This window comes from Pelophylax lessonae (genome assembly GCF_965119305.1).
Source record: "Pelophylax lessonae genome assembly, chromosome: 2".
NCBI classification, from domain to species: domain Eukaryota; kingdom Metazoa; phylum Chordata; class Amphibia; order Anura; family Ranidae; genus Pelophylax; species Pelophylax lessonae.
The window spans coordinates 665,568,838-665,584,766 of NC_138769.1; the positions used below are offsets into that span (position 1 = coordinate 665,568,838).

At 44.5% G+C, this 15,929-nt stretch overlaps 1 pseudogene across 1 annotated transcript; it reads left to right on the forward strand.

Annotated features, from left to right (window-relative positions):
* Positions 1-574: 574 nt before the first annotated feature.
* On the forward strand, positions 575-11,394 carry LOC309546741 (annotated as a pseudogene). The gene is made up of 2 exons: positions 575-585; positions 9,895-11,394. The product of its transcript is annotated as an uncharacterized misc_RNA (transcript).
* Positions 11,395-15,929: the final 4,535 nt, after the last annotated feature.

Genomic DNA, 15,929 nt, shown 5'->3' on the forward strand with positions numbered 1-15,929 from the left:
TGCAGTGAGTGCCCTACTGTAGCTATAGTTCACTGACTCCAGTCCAATCCACTGTCTAGCTGTTGCCTAGCTTTTTTTCTAGCAGTTTTGCACTGACTGCACTGCAGTAGTAATTTAAAATTATTGCAGTGAGTGAGTGCACTACTGCAGCAGTTTATGCATCATTCACAATCAGATGATGTGAAACTGATGTCCCTTCAAGTGCAGTTTTCCTATCAGTTTTTATGCAGTTAAGGTGTGAAGAACGAGCCCTTGATGTTAAAAATGTTAATAAATAAAGATTAACATGTTCAGTAACAGATTTGTGTTGAAATTTGAGTTTATTTTGCAAAATTTTAAATGTACAAAATATTGGCCAATATCGGCCGATAAAGATATGCGCTCGCCAAAATATCAGTATCGGCAACGAATAAAAACGATATTGGTCGATCACTAATCACTAATAACTGCTCATCAGCCATCAGGATGGTCATCCTGTTTTTCACACCCTGAAAAGCATCTTTATGTATTGTTACATGAAATAAGGACTGCAGTAGGCCAAAGACCCTGGACCAGAAGCCGATCAGACGTGGGCATGACCACCATGTATGTAACACATCCCCATGCTAACCATAATTCCGAAAACATCGGTCATTTCTGCCAGGATAAGTGTGGGCAAGCCTTGCCGGGACCCAGTACCACTGCAGGAGCACTTTATATGCAGCCTCGAGAGTGGTAGTATTGAATGAGCATTTCGCTATTGTCGTCCGATGTGGAAGGTCTTTGTGCACTGGTCCAAATCATTTGGTGGAGTGGGGATTATGGTGTGGGTTTTTTTTTTTGTTCAGTGGTTAGGCTTGGGCCCCTAGTTCCAGTGAAGGAAACTCTTAAAGCGTCAGCATACCAAGACATTTTGGACAATTTCATGCTCCCAACTTTGTGGGAACAGATTGGGAATGGCCTCTTCCTGTTCCAATATGATTGTGCACCAGTGCACAAAACAAGGTCCATAAAGAAACAGATGAGCAAGTTTGGGTTGGAGGAACTTGACTGGCCTGCCTCAACCCGATAGAACACCTTTGGAGTGCGAGCCAGGTCTTCTTGTCCAACATCAGTGCCTGACCTCACAAATGCGCTTTTGGAAGAATGGTTAAACATTGCCATAGACACACTCCTAAACCTTGTGGACAGTCTTTCCAGAAGAGTTGAAGATGGTATAGCTGCAAAGGGTGGGCTAACTCATTATTGAACCCTACAGACTATGACTGGGATGCCATTAAAGTTCATGTACGTGTAAAGGCAGGCGTCCTAATACTTTTGGTATGATAGTGTATGTCAATGACATTGGGAGACAGGACATAGGACAGTCTGCCCTTACTCCCCAGTGGACGCCTGTACTGAGAGGGTTGTCTGATCTCAGCGGACACCCCCTCTTTCTATATATGTATATATGTACTGTATATTTACGTATGTATGTATACATGTCTGTATACAGTTTTAAGATGCGTAGCATGGTAAAACATGAAAACCACTTCCAAAATCAATTCCATTTTTCAGACTTGAGCAAACATGACAGGAGAGAGATGACATACAACAAGGTAGGGCAGCAGATAATTTCATTGAAAAGCAGTGTATATGAAACTGATCTTTTTTTGCATAGTACAGTTCTGATTGCTGCCTCTGCTTTTTTCTGTCGGTGTTAACAAGAATGTGGGGAAGGACATGTGTGAGCTCAAGCTCTTAGCCTCTTTGTCAGTTTATATTAACCTGATATTTGTTATGGCACCATGCTAACCCACCCATATAATTACTGTCATTTCTCATTTAAATAGGGTTTATAGAGTCAAATGCAGTCAATCCCTTACCTGGTAACCTAGATCACCCACTGGCTTTTTATATCTCTTGTGGATTCAAGCAGTGAGATCCCCCAGTTCCTGGCTTTGCTTCCCTCACCATGGAGTCTCACTCCTACTGGCGTATTTCCTTTTATGTACAATAAAAGAAGAATCCAAGAGTGACATCCCAGCAGATGTGACAACTCACATGCAGAGATTTCACTGTGGGAATCCAAAAGAGATAATAGGAGCTTGTGGATGATTCAACTACTGATAACACGTTGTTATGCAGGCTGACCCTTTATGGAAAAACCTAAACTGAAATGCCTCTATGGTTTCTGATGACAGAGCTGTTCAGTTCTTTATATCTGAGATAATATGACCATGCACCTTAGGCACAGTATGCTTTCTGCACCAAACCAAAAGAGATGGTAAAAAAATGCATGCAACCATACTTCTGATGGGAAGTCTATTCATAACCCTTCACATAGGCTTAACAGCCCTACATGATCCTGTACCTAACACTTGACCTAACTATAAAATGGAATTTCTAAAGTCCGGAAAAAACAACCAGCAAAATGTATTTTGTACACCCTTACAACACATACACATTTCTGCATGGTGTGTCTCTTTCAAAAAATAGTACAAAAAATATACCTGATGATTTGCTACAATTTGGGTATGCTCCTAACTTCCAGGGGTGATTTCAACAACTCTACCTCTGCAACATTAAACCACCTTGTTTCAGCAGTTGGCAGCAGAGAAAAGAACAGAACTCCTCCGCCAGATCCTTTTTTCAGTGCAGCCACGGAGAGGCCCTCTCTTCCCCCATCTCAGCAGTTGGCTGCAGAAAGGACAGAACTCCTCCTACAGATCCTGCACCTCTCTGTGCTGCCACAGAACCCCCTCGTATCCGCCTCCCCAGGTCTTAGCATTCAGCAGACTCTAATCCTCCTCCAGACCTGAACGTTTTGCTTCCCATCTCCTACCCCAGCTTCTTCCAGGCAGCAGGTAAGTGGGTTGAACTGTGATGTAAGGGAGGTTTGGGGGACTCTTGACTTCTGATGGTGGGGTGGGCTCTTGACATCTGATGTAAGGGGGGTGGGGTGCTCTGGACATCTCATCTTTCAGATACAACAGGCTATTTGACGGCAACCATAATGCTTATGTGGCCGTGATGAAATTGAGTTTGACACCCCTGCTTTAAACCAAAACTTCCCCATTGGATTCCACAGAAGGCACTTTGCTGCCGGCATTAGGCTTCTGTTTATTCTGCAGCACCCCTGGACCCAAAATTCAATACACCTAATAATGCAAATTCTAGTCAGAACCCAGACACCCAGTCCTATCTCCTATTGGCCATGCAACAGAGAGCTAATGAGACAGGGATGAGAAGACCACAATGATTGGAGCTCTAGTTAGAATTTCCATAACCAGTGCCCTGGGTTTGGGGGCTTCTGAGGGGACACTGGCTCACCTCCTTGCTTCATGTTTTGACACTGCATAGAGCTTTTGTAATGTGCTCATTTTAGATAAATTATGTCTAGCTTAGTTAGCTTAACCACTTAAGCCCCGGAAGATTTTACCCCCTTCCCGACCAGGGCCTATTTTGCGATTATTGGACTATTGCGCGGTCGTGCGACACTGTACCTAAATTAAATTGACATCCTTTTTTTCCCACAAACAGAGCTTTCTTTTGGTGGTATTTGATCACCTGTGCGATCTTTTGATCATGCGCTATAAACAAAAAAAGAGCGACAATTTTGCAAAAATAACAATATTTTTCACATTTTTTTATATGAAATTCCCCCCAAAAAAATGTAAAAATCAGAATTTTTTAACATTTTAGGCCAATTTGTTTTCTGCTACATATGTTTGGTAAAAAAAATCGCAAAAAGCGTATTTTGATTGGTTTGCGCAAAAGTTATTGCGTTTGCTAACTAAGGGAAAGATTTTTGTCATTTTTATTGTTTTTTTTTTAACGAGTAATGGCGGCGATCTGCGATTTTTTTTGCGGGACTGCGACATTGTAGCGGACAGATCGGACCCTTGACTGACATTTTTGACACTTTTGGGGGTACCAGTGACATTACTACAGTAATCAGTGCTATACATATGCACTGTTACTGTAAAAATGACACTGGGAGGGAAGGGGTTAACTTTATTGGAGAGGGAGGGGTTGAGTGTGTCCCTAGGGGCGTGTTTCTAACTGTCATTGGATGTGGCTTTGTGTGTAACAGCACAGATCAACGGTCCTACATAGCAGGACTGAGTGATCTGTGCTTTTACACAGGGGAGAATGACAGGCGGCTGTGTTTACATTAGCCGCCTGCTTTTCTCCCTCTCTACCCGACGATCGCGAGTGACCGGCGGACATTGGGTCCGCCGGTCACACGCGCCGGCTTCTTCTGGTACAAGTGGTTAAGGCTCGTATACACCATAAGAGAATCAGGGGAGGATTTTCATCTGAAAAACTTTCGTGCACACAACGTTCGACAGCCGATTCTGACTTTTCTAATGAAAATTCCCGAAGGGACAAACTCTCAAATTTTTCTTGTACTGGAACAGAACGAATGATTGTGTATCGTTTTTGTACAATTTTCGTACAAGAAAAAATCAGCAAAGAAAGACATCGACTGATCAGAAAACAATAAACAACAAAAAAAAAACCTTTGCCGTACGAGATATTTCATACAAATTCTCGTTCATTTGTTTCGATTTGCTGTGAAATAAGGAGGAAAAATGGACTATCGTTCACCTGATTTTCATTGAATTAGTGTGTACCCCACTTTAGTCTTCCTTTTTAATACAAAATAAAAAAAATCTAGTTTCCATCTGTACTTATGTGGTTCCTGGTACAATCTATCCTAAAATTCAAACCTGCTTGATTTATTTTTGAAGGTAATGTTGGGTGAATTGTTTTTATTCATGAGCTGCTTCATGTCTTTACTGAACACTAGCCGTGCAATAACTGGATAATAAAATCATAGAGTAGAGGTAGATGAAATGGTGCTACTGGAAACAGTCATTTATTTAAGACTGAAACCATTGTAGCAAAGAGCGAGGTGAAGAGGAATGAAGAGTGGATGGAGAGGAGGAAATACATTTGGTATGTCACATAATGGCCGCCTGTACTAAAACAAGTGGTACTTAGATGAATAATAGCAGATAAACACAATTTGTTCTTTTGCGGGTGAATGTTCTCTAAAAAAGATGAGACAGTGTATGTTGAAGCTATTTATTGATTACTTTAAATGAGAAGTGTGCCTCTGTGATGATAATAATAAAGGTTAACTGTTATGTTGTTCCTCATGTCTCTTTTATTTACCGGCAGAAGCCATATAAATAGCATTTTTACCCAGCATATACATACAATACCCATTCACACATAAGACTGGCCATACACTATGCAAAGTTTGCTCCTATTGGTAATTCTTTTGACCCCCTTCATCCGACATTCTTTGATTGAAAACTCAAAGGCACTGGTCAACAAATTCTGGGCCGAACTGGGTGTAAGGGGCAGGGTGGTGTAAGGGGCAGGGTGGTGTAAGGGGCAGGGTGGTGGTTGTTTGTCACGTCCTCTATGTTTCCCTTCTCGTTCTGCGCCAAGCAAGGGGGACATGAAAGGCCTACCCCAGAACGGGTTCTTCTGGGCTATGCTAGTGTAGCACCCTCTAGTGTGCTAGAAGTGTATATAGTTGTTAGAGTAGGTCAATTGTTTGGCTTGGCTGGCTTGACTAACAGAACATTTTTACTGTCCCGAACAGAAAATTTCAATGTCCCTGACAGAGAATTTCAATGACCCGAACAGAGCCCTTCAATGTCCCTAACAGAGAATTTCAATGTCCCTGACTGAGTCTTTCAATGTCCCTAACAGAAAATTTTAATATCCCTGACAGAGCCCTTCAATGTCCCTAACAGAGAATTTCAATGTCCCTGACTGAGTCTTTCAATGTCCCTAACAGAAAATTTTATTATCCCTGACAGAGCCTTTCAATGTCCCCAACAGAGCCTTTCAATGTCCCTAACAGAGAATTTTAATGTCCCTAACAGAGAATTTCAATGTCCCTGACTGAGCCTTTCAATGTCCCTAACAGAGAATTTCAATGTCCCTGACTGAGCCTTTCAATGTCCCTGACTGAGCCTTTCGATGTCCCTGACTGAGCCTTTCAATGTCCCTAACAGAGAATTTCAATGTCCCTAACAGAGAATTTCAATGTCCCTGACAGAGCCTTCCAATGTCCCTAACAGAGAATTTCAATGTCCCTAACAGAGAATTTCAATGTCCCTGACAGATAATTTCAATGTCCCTAACAGAGCCTTTCAATGTCCCTTACAGAGAATTTCAATGTCCCTTACAGAGAATTTCAATGTCCCTAACAGAGAATTTCAATGTCCCTGACAGATAATTTCAATGTCCCTAACAGAGCCTTTCAATGTCCCTAACAGAGAATTTCAATGTCCCTAACAGAGAATTTCAATGTCCCTGACAGACACCTGACACCTGACCTGACACATTGTACAACAGCAATAACTGCAGCTCCCCTCCCCCTGCTCTGTGCTACTGAAAGATGAAAACAGATTTTATCTAAATTCTGCACTTTGAACGGATGTAGAGAAGAAAAGACTGCAGATAAACAGATACAAGAGTCTGTCAATGTCCCTGACAGGGCCTTTCAATGTCCATTTTTCTCTGCTATAAAAAATGTTTTTATAGCAAAAAAAACCTGATTTTAACTTGTAAAGGACAAGTGTCAGAAAAAGGCCTGGTCCAGAAGGGGTTAGGAACGGCACCACATTGTACAAATGGACGCACTGATCATGTACAGTCACATATTTCAGTAAAGATGGCTGTAAAACGCAGATTGGCACCACAGCTGAGTATGAATGAGCCCTGAGAGGTGACTCCGCCTCTATAAATCAATGATTGCTCTGTATACACTGATCAACCTATATACACCTATCACCCTATATACACTGATCACCCTATATACACCTATCACCCTATATACACTGATCAACTTATATACACCTATCACCCTATATACACCTATCACCATTTATTCACTGATCGCCCTATATACACCTATCACCCTATATACACTGATCACCCTATATACACTGATCGCCCTATATACACTGATCGCCCTATATACACTGATCACCCTATATACACCGATCAACCTATATACACTGATCACCCTATATACACCGATCAACCTACATACACTGATCACCCTATATACACCTATCACCCTATATACACCTATCACACTATATACACCTATCACCCTTTATACACTGATCACCCTATATACACTGGTCAACCTATATACACCTATCACCCTATATACACTGATCAACTTATATACACCTATCACCCTATATACACTGATCTAGGTACCCACTGGTGTCTTCACACTACTTCACTCCACATGGATATCTTCATACCCCAATGTGTCAATACCCACTCAGCGAACTATGTTTGCCAGTTACTTTAAATACACCCCTTTCAGTAACTTCAGACAAGGCAAAGGGCAACATTTCAATACCTTACAAAATAGACATCTCACAGTCCAACAGATCAAGGTAATATTCTTTCCTATCTCCCTAACTCTAACTCCAGGCTTGAGTGCTGCCCTGGCATACCTGCTTTGGTGTGGTCCAAGCAATAACCCTAGGTTCACACCTATGCATTTTTAGGGCATTTTGCAGTTTGCAGAAATGCACTACAGTCCATTTAACATGGCTTCCTATAGTACATGTTCACAACTATGCGTTTTTGGAAAGGGTCAGGGACTTTTTTCCCCGCAGCAGATTGTGTTTTGCGTGTAATATACATGTTGCATGCGTTTTTGTTTCTCCATAAAAATCTGTGTGTAGTTGGCTGTTAAGGAGTGGGCCGGGAAGCCGGCCATCCCGTCCTTAACAAACGATAAGTCAAACAAGAATTGCTGGCAATAAAAAATAAATGGTAAAAAAAACAGCATGGTGTCCTCCCCTCCCAAATCCATACCAGGCCCTTCGGGTCTGGTATTGATTTTGAGGGGAACCCTACACCAAAATTATTTTTAAAAATGGCGTGGGGCCCTATTTAAAATCCATACCAGACCCTTATCCGAGCATGCAGCCAGGCAGGTCAGGAAAGAGAAGGGGCGAGCGAGCACCCTCCCCCCCTCCCGAACCATACCAGGCCAGATGCCCTCAACATGGGGGGTGTGGTGCTTTGGGGCGAGGGCCGGTGGTTGTGGTGGTCTCTGGGCGGGGGGCTTATTCGGAATTTGGAAGCCCCCCTTTAACAAAACAAAAAACAATGTCCCCCGATGTAGATCCCTCATCAATCACGATGGCCGCCACCACCAGTGGCAGACTGGCAACTTTCGGCCCATGGGGCAACTACAAACCAGAGGCCCATGGTGCAGTGACTGGGCCCCCATCCCACTCGCCGTCTTCCTGTTCTCCCCTTGACCCCCATTCCAGGCTGTAACCCTGCTCCAGGTACTCTCTACTCACTGGCTGAATCCGGGCCAGGGGGTGGTTGGGGGGAGCTGTGACAGCTTGGTTGGGGCTGGCAGGGGTAGGAGAGTCTCCACTGGGGCATGGACTTGTCCTCTGCTCAGACACAGTTTACACCATCCATGCTTGGAGGGGGGCTGCGCTCTGTCCTTGTCTTCATCCCGCACTCAGTAGGTCAGCGGCAGGAACTTTTTACTTTTCTTCTCCAGGAATCCTTTAGGCATGCCTGTGGCAGAAGCAGTGCAGCCTTTTTACGGGGCATCAGAGCGGCCCTGGGGGCAATTACTCCCTGCCTCCTGGCCCAGTCCTCCCCTGGCCACCACCGACCCAAAAAAAAAAACCCCACCAGCGGATGCAGCTGATGTTCTGGTATTTTGGCAGTCACTAGCAGCAGCTGTTAGAATCCAGCAAAAGCATATGGCCAGCTCAAACAAATCATTGAAATGCGGACACTTAAGCTGGCCATAGACAAGTAGTCTTCTTTCATTCAGTCAGCGACCTAAATGAAAAAAACAAACAGATTCCTCCATCCACACAAGCGAGGCAAGTGCAAAAATCCCTCCTGCTGGGGAAATGTATTCTGAAAGCAGGATCTGGCACAATACACTGATCAGCAGCTGCAGTCGTCGACTGACAAAAGTTTTCAAACTTGTATATTCAACAGAAGTCAATCTAATGATCGAAGGGAAGGCCACATACAGATCGAAATTGAGTCTATCTCTGCTGAACCACCTGAATTTTGATCTGTCAATGGCCAGCTTTACATTAAGAAGTTCAAAATAGCACTGGGGATAAATTGTTAAATGTTGGCCTGCAACTGCTCTCCTACTGGTGAGGCCACTCATCATTATGACTGGCCAATAAGGGAGTAGGAGGGGGTGAGATTTTACACTGCTAGGCATCAAGGCTTCAAGACTAGATTGGGCAGTGGTATACCTAGCACAGTTAACACCCATGGTGCGTTATTTTTTAACATTCCCTTCCCTCCACTTCTCTACAAGTCACAATTATTTTCAGTAGCAGCCATGAAATTTAATGAATGCTAAAAATGGGCGAAACAAAATTGGAGACAGGAAATCATTTCTTTATTCGAATGTTGTATATATTCAAAATTGAAGGTCTAATAGTGGCACGCTGTGCACCGTGGTGAAATAAGGGGAAATTATCTGCTTGCTCAATAAAATAAAAGCCAAGGTTTTAATAGCGGTGCATGAAGTGCGCCACGGCGAGACATGGGGATAATAATGGCGTACTAAATAAAATAAAATTGAAGTCTTTATTAGCATCGCATGTGGTGCACCATGGTGAGACAAAAGTATAAGAGAGGTGATAGTGACAGAACTACAGGGGACAAAATATGATCGTCTAAACAGCTGCGACGTCAAATACATGGGCAAGACGGCCAGCCATCCTGCAACGCTGCTTGCAGATTTACAGACGAACTGACACTGGCCCTATGAGTTACAGTAAGAACTGCAATGAGAAAAAAAGACATTGTTGTAAAAGCTTCAGGGAATAATACGGGGAAACATTTCAGGAAGTAATGGAAAATAAATATTCTGAGAATTTTGGAAAAGTCGTGCATAAAATCCCACTCTGGCCTGGGTCTTGAGACAAGTTCTGTTCCTCTGGACTTCATCCCTCCAAATGCGCACACTCCACTGAAAGAAATAAGGGAACAATGGCAGCAGAGTCTATCCATTCAAAGGCCCTCCAGAACAATTACCAACATAAGCGTTCTAAGCACAACGCTTCAGTCAACTTTGATTCCGGGCAGCGCGGGTTCACCAGACTTCTCGGATATTAGCGCTGTTCTCAGAACCGGATGCAGCCAAGGAGGCCATGCCTCATTGGAGGACCAGGAAGGGCCCCCTTAAATTTTGGAACCCCAATGGCTTTATGGGTCGGAAGCAAACACAGAATTTACAGAAGTCTACTGTTGATGACTCCTTTGGGAACATCACTAGTCCAAGTGTTTTTGAGGATGATGTTGGTCATGTAGGGGATGAAATACCCCAAGAAAACCAAGGAAATGCTACAGCTGCTAAAGCCACCAATCCAAAGTTGGCCAAAGCCTCAGGTCCTCCGCCTGAAAAAAGAACCAGCCATGATCCTCTTGATGATCTCTCTGAACGTGCGCTAACTTCACCGAAAATACACATCCCCGAAAAGAGAGAGCTCCTGAAGTAACCTTGAAAAAAGATAATCACCTGAAGCAGGATAACCATTCTAGACAAGAGGATAAGATTGTACTGAGTGAGTGGTTTGTAAAAGGCATTGAGAACGAAGGAATATGTGTAAAAGGAAAGTGAGTAGACAGTGAGGACCTTTACTGGCACAGCAATATTATCGTGCATCGCAACCATACAAAGTAAAGACTTTGACAGGTCGAGTGTATGAGCTTCAGAGACATCTAGACAAGGCCTGCATGTTGCAAGCTGATCGTCCATCCTGGCTGGTAGAAAAGTTTGAACATGGCTTTCCCGACAACTGGATAAGCTACGATAACTCCTTCCTACAGTCGTTAAAAAGTGCCGTAATACCTAACCAGCCCGAGGACCCTCCAAGCAAACATGTAAGAAAAAATGCAAAAAAGGCAACTTCTGGTTCCTGTCCAAATACAAAGAGCAATCAGCCCAGCAGTTATATCAAGGTTAAAAAAAAGATTTCAGGTAGAGAATTGAAACTCCTCGGATTGGAGGATCCTGGACACTCAGATGGAGAGCATGAATACAAAGGCAGATCATCCCGTAGTAAACTAACGATCAAGAAGACCAGCTCTAAAAGTCAAATTTTGACGAATAGACCACAAAATGTAATGACGTGTCTGCTGAAACCGATGAGCGTAATGCTTACCCCCTTGAACACCACACAACAGATGAAAAAGAGATGTTTGCAACATCAGGTTCAGTGTCCTGGCTTGAACTATTTTAATAGTCCCTCCAATGTTTCCTTAGGAAAGACAGATGCAGGGTATAAGAAATCAGAGAGAAGAAAACTGGGAATAAGAAAGCCACTTCCAGTTTTCCACAAGACACAGAAGATTCTGAGGCTAGTGCTTTGACTGAAACCAGTAAGAATGAAAGTGAGTCCTCTGATGATGATTACCTACCTCTCACTAGAAAAAGAGAGAATAAGTCTAAAAAAGCTTTAAAATCAAAGTGTTTTAAAACAAGTATGCAACAGACTGTCCACCCTGCAAGACTTCAGAATCATATGCGAGCCTCCGAGAGGTTGAAACATAAAAACAGTTTGAGTAATGACCATCTACCTGATTCAGCGCCGAGAGCAGAAGGGGGCGGGCCGGGCTGAGGAGAAGGAAGGACGAGCTGTCATAGGAAGTACCACCTCCTCTGTCCCCATGACAGTGCCACCTTTACTTCAGGCATTCCCGTCAGAGTTCCCCCTTGCATCAAGTGTCCCCATGACAGTGCTCCTTTACATCAGGTGTCCCCATCACAGTTCCCCCTTACATCAGGCATTCCAGTCAGAGTGCCCCCTTACACCAGGTGTCCCCATCACAGTGCTTCTTTACATCAGTTGTCCCCATCACAGTGCCACCTTACGTCAGGCATTCCCGTCATAGTGCCCCCTTACATCAGGTGTCCCCATCACATTAGCATAAAATTTGCCCATTAGCGTGCCCCTTAGCATAAAATTTGACCATCAGCGTGACCCTTATTTTATGCTAAGGGTCACGCTGATGGGCAAATTTTATGTTAGGGGCACTCTGATGGGCAGAACATAATATGCCCATCAGCGTGACCCTTAGCATAAAGTTCGCCCATAAGCGTGACCCTTAACATAAAATAAGGGGCACGCTGATGGGCACATTTTATGTTAGGGGGTACTCTGATGGACATATTTTATGTTAGGGGGCACTCTGATGGGCACAACAAAACGTGCCCATCAGCGTTCCTCTTAACATAAAATGTGCCCATCAGCGTGACCCTTAACATAAAATAAATAGCGTAGCATGCTAATGGGCACTTTTTATGTTAAGGGAAACAGTGATGGGCACATTTTATTTTATGGGGCACTCTAATGGGCACAACAAAATGTGCCCATCATTGTGCCCCTTAACAAAATATGCCCAACAGTGTGCACTTTAAAAAACTATTCTGATCAGCAATCCCTTTTGAAATGTGCCCCACATACCTTTGGGGCAGGAGTCAGGAGGCTGCGGGAGGCAGAAAATACGAGACATATCGCAATGTGTGAGACAGGAGCCGCGAACAGCAGGGGGCGGGGCCGCACATGTCACGCCCCAATTTGCGGCCTGGCTGGGAGTGAGAGCCGGGAGCCGCAGTGAGGAGCAGTGGGGCGGGGCGGGGCGTGCACGAGACGTCACGCCCCTAACTCACAGCCCGGTGTTCCGTGAAAAAAACCTACCGTGAAAATGTCATACCCTCGTCACTTCCGGTCAGCGAACAGCTGAGGAGCTTACTAGTGCGCATGCTCAGAGGGTATGGAATGTGTGTTATATCGTTACACCGCATCAGCTGTTGCGGCAGGTACATTAAAACATCTCCACTGCAACGTCAATCATCTCCGCTCCTACCCCTGTCACTTCCCTGATGTTGGCTACTAAATGTAAAAGCGGATCATGGAGCCGAGATCTCCGTGATTTAGATTTCATACACCCGCCGCCGCTTTTATATTTATTAGCCAAGATCAGGGAAGTGACAGGGATAGGAGCGGAGATGATTCATGTTGCAGCCAAGCTCTTTTAATGTAACCGCTGCATCGGTGTAAAGTTACACACACTATTGTGATAATTTCATACCCTCCGAGCATGCACACTAGTCTGCTCCTCAGATGTTCCATTTCATTTCTAACAGGAAGTGACGTGGGAATGCATTTCTCACGGGGTATGCTTTTCTCACGTTACACCAGCTGGGAGTGAGAGCCGGGAGCCACAGTGAAGAGCAGGGGGGCGGGGCGTGCACAAGACATCACGCCCCTAACTCGCGGCACGGCTGGGAGTGAGAGCCGTACACCGTGAGACGCAGTCAGAAGCGGAGGGGCGTGGATGTCACTGGTTGCTGGGACACCCGCGATCCCAGCAAACCAATGTCTGCTCGTAGGTGGCGGCCTGACGGTCAGGGCGGAAGCACTGTTCGGTCCGTCCTCGGACCGCGGGCTGCCATTTAATGACGGCTGGTATAACCAATGGCTGCTTCATCAGGAACCACAAGGAAGAACGGCTATATCATATTTACAGACATACTTTAGACTTAAAAGCATATATGAAGTAGTGATTCAGTCAGGTGTACTCCAACCACCCATTCAGAAGTCATAGTCCCCAAATTATCCCCATAGGAGGCGTAAAAATACACCCACCATAGGGACATTTGTAGTTGGTGTGGACTGGACCATGCCTCAACAGAGCAGCAGAGACAAGCAGGCAGCAGATGCTATTAATCCAATGGATGGCGAACTCCAGGAAATCTACACAGCATCTGCCGCTTGTCAAACAACTCAAGTGGCATGCTAAGAGGAGTCAGCTTGAGGCTCTATGCATATATGTATATTTGGACGTGGGTATGGAAACTGTCTCCAGAATTGATACTCTTAAGCTCCCAAAATACCTGTCACCAGCTCACCGGAGTACCCAAGTACCTGTCATCTGCTTATCAAAGTACCGAGTACCTGTCACCTGCTTATCAGAGTACCCAAGTAACTGTCACGTGCTCATCAGAGTACCCAAGTACCTGTCACCAGCTCATCAGAGCACCCGAGTACCTGTCTCCAGCTCATCAGAGCACCCCAAGTATCTGTCACCAGCTCATCAGAGCACCTGTCTCCAGCTCTTCAGAGCACCCGAGTACCTGTCACCAGCTCATAAGAGTATCTGTGTACCTGTCACCTGCTCATCAGAGTACTTGTGTACCTGTCACCAGCTCATCAGAGTACCCAAGTACATGTCACCTGCTCATCAGAGTACCCAAGTACCTGTCACCTGCTCATCAGAGTACAGGTCACCAGCTCATCAGAGCACCCGAGTACCTGTCTCCAGCTCATCAAAGCACCCCAGTACCTGTCATCTGCCCATAAGTGTACCTGTCACCAGCCTATCAGAGTACCTGTCTCCAGCTCATCAGAGCACCCGAGTACCTGTCACCAGCTCATGAGAGTACCCATGTACGTGTCACCTGCTCATCAGAGTATCCGAGTACCTGTCACCTGCTCATCAGAGTACCTGTCACCTGCTTATCAGAGTACCCGAGTACCTGTCACCTGCTCATCAGAGTACCTGTCACCAGCTCATCAAAGCACCCGAATACCTGTCACCAGCCCATCCGAGTACCCGTCGTGCATTCCATTAGTACCTGACGTGAATCCTATTAGTACCTGACGTGCATTCCATTAGTACCTGACTTGCAGCCCATCACTACCTGTCGTGCAGCCCATCAGTGTCACCCCTCATACAGCCCCCATGTCCAAAAAAGTTTTTACTACAGAAGAGGCATATCAATTTCTAAGCCTGAAAGATGAGAGCAGCAGGAAGCTCTCATTGTCCGATTCCAGTTCCGAATCCAGTTTAGAATACAAGCCCTTTGAAGGCAGCACATTAGCGACTGAATTGGAGGAGGATGCAGCCTCTCCTAAAAGAAGATGCTTTGAAAACCAAGCAGCCCCCAGCAGCGCCATACATCTCAATGGCCAACCGGCAAACGCCAATGACGCTACACCCAGGAGGAAAGGCCCAGCGCAAGCACTGGAATTTCACGCCAGACCCAAAAAATTAGAGCCCAAACTGATCTTGTGGATGCCTTAGCAAATGCATTGTGGCTGCCTTCTACCTCAGGGTCAGCTACAATCCTCCCTTTCACAGCACAGCCAGGTGTGCAGGTCAACACCGAAAATTTTTCTATGATTGATTTTTTAAATTTATTTTTCCCTGATTATGCCTCATAGAGCATACATTAGGGTGTTTGCTTTCCAACATGGAGTCATTTTGTGGGTATTTCCATTGTCTTGGTGCTCTAGGGCCTTCAAAGTGTGATAGGTAGTCAGAAAATTATAAGTGTAATTTATGCTCCTAGAACGCCTGAAGGTGTTACTTGGATGTGGAGTCTCTTTATGTGGTCAGGCTGTGTAAAAGTCTCACATATGTGGTATCGCCATACTCAGGAGGAGTAGCAGAATGTATTATGGGGTGTAATTTTTGCTATGTACATGCTATGTGTTAGAAATATCGGATGAATTGACAACTTTGTGTAAAAAAAATAAGTTTTCATTTTTTTCTCACATTTTCCAAAAACTTGTGGAAAAAAATGACATGTTCAAAAGACTCATAATGCCTCATAGAATATACATTGGGGTGTTTGCTTTCCAAAATAGGGTAATTCTGTGGGTGTTTCCATTTTCATGGTGCTTTTGGGCCTTCAAAAGTGTGATAGGTAGTCAGGAAATGATATGTGTAATTTATGCACCTAGAACACCTGAAGGTGCTACTTGGATGTTGGGTGTCTCTTTATGTGGCCAGGCTGTCTAAAAGTCTGACACACGCAGTATCGCCATACTCAGGAGGAGTAGCAGAATGTATTTTGGGGTTTCATTTTTGCTATTTACATGCTATGTGTTAGAAATATT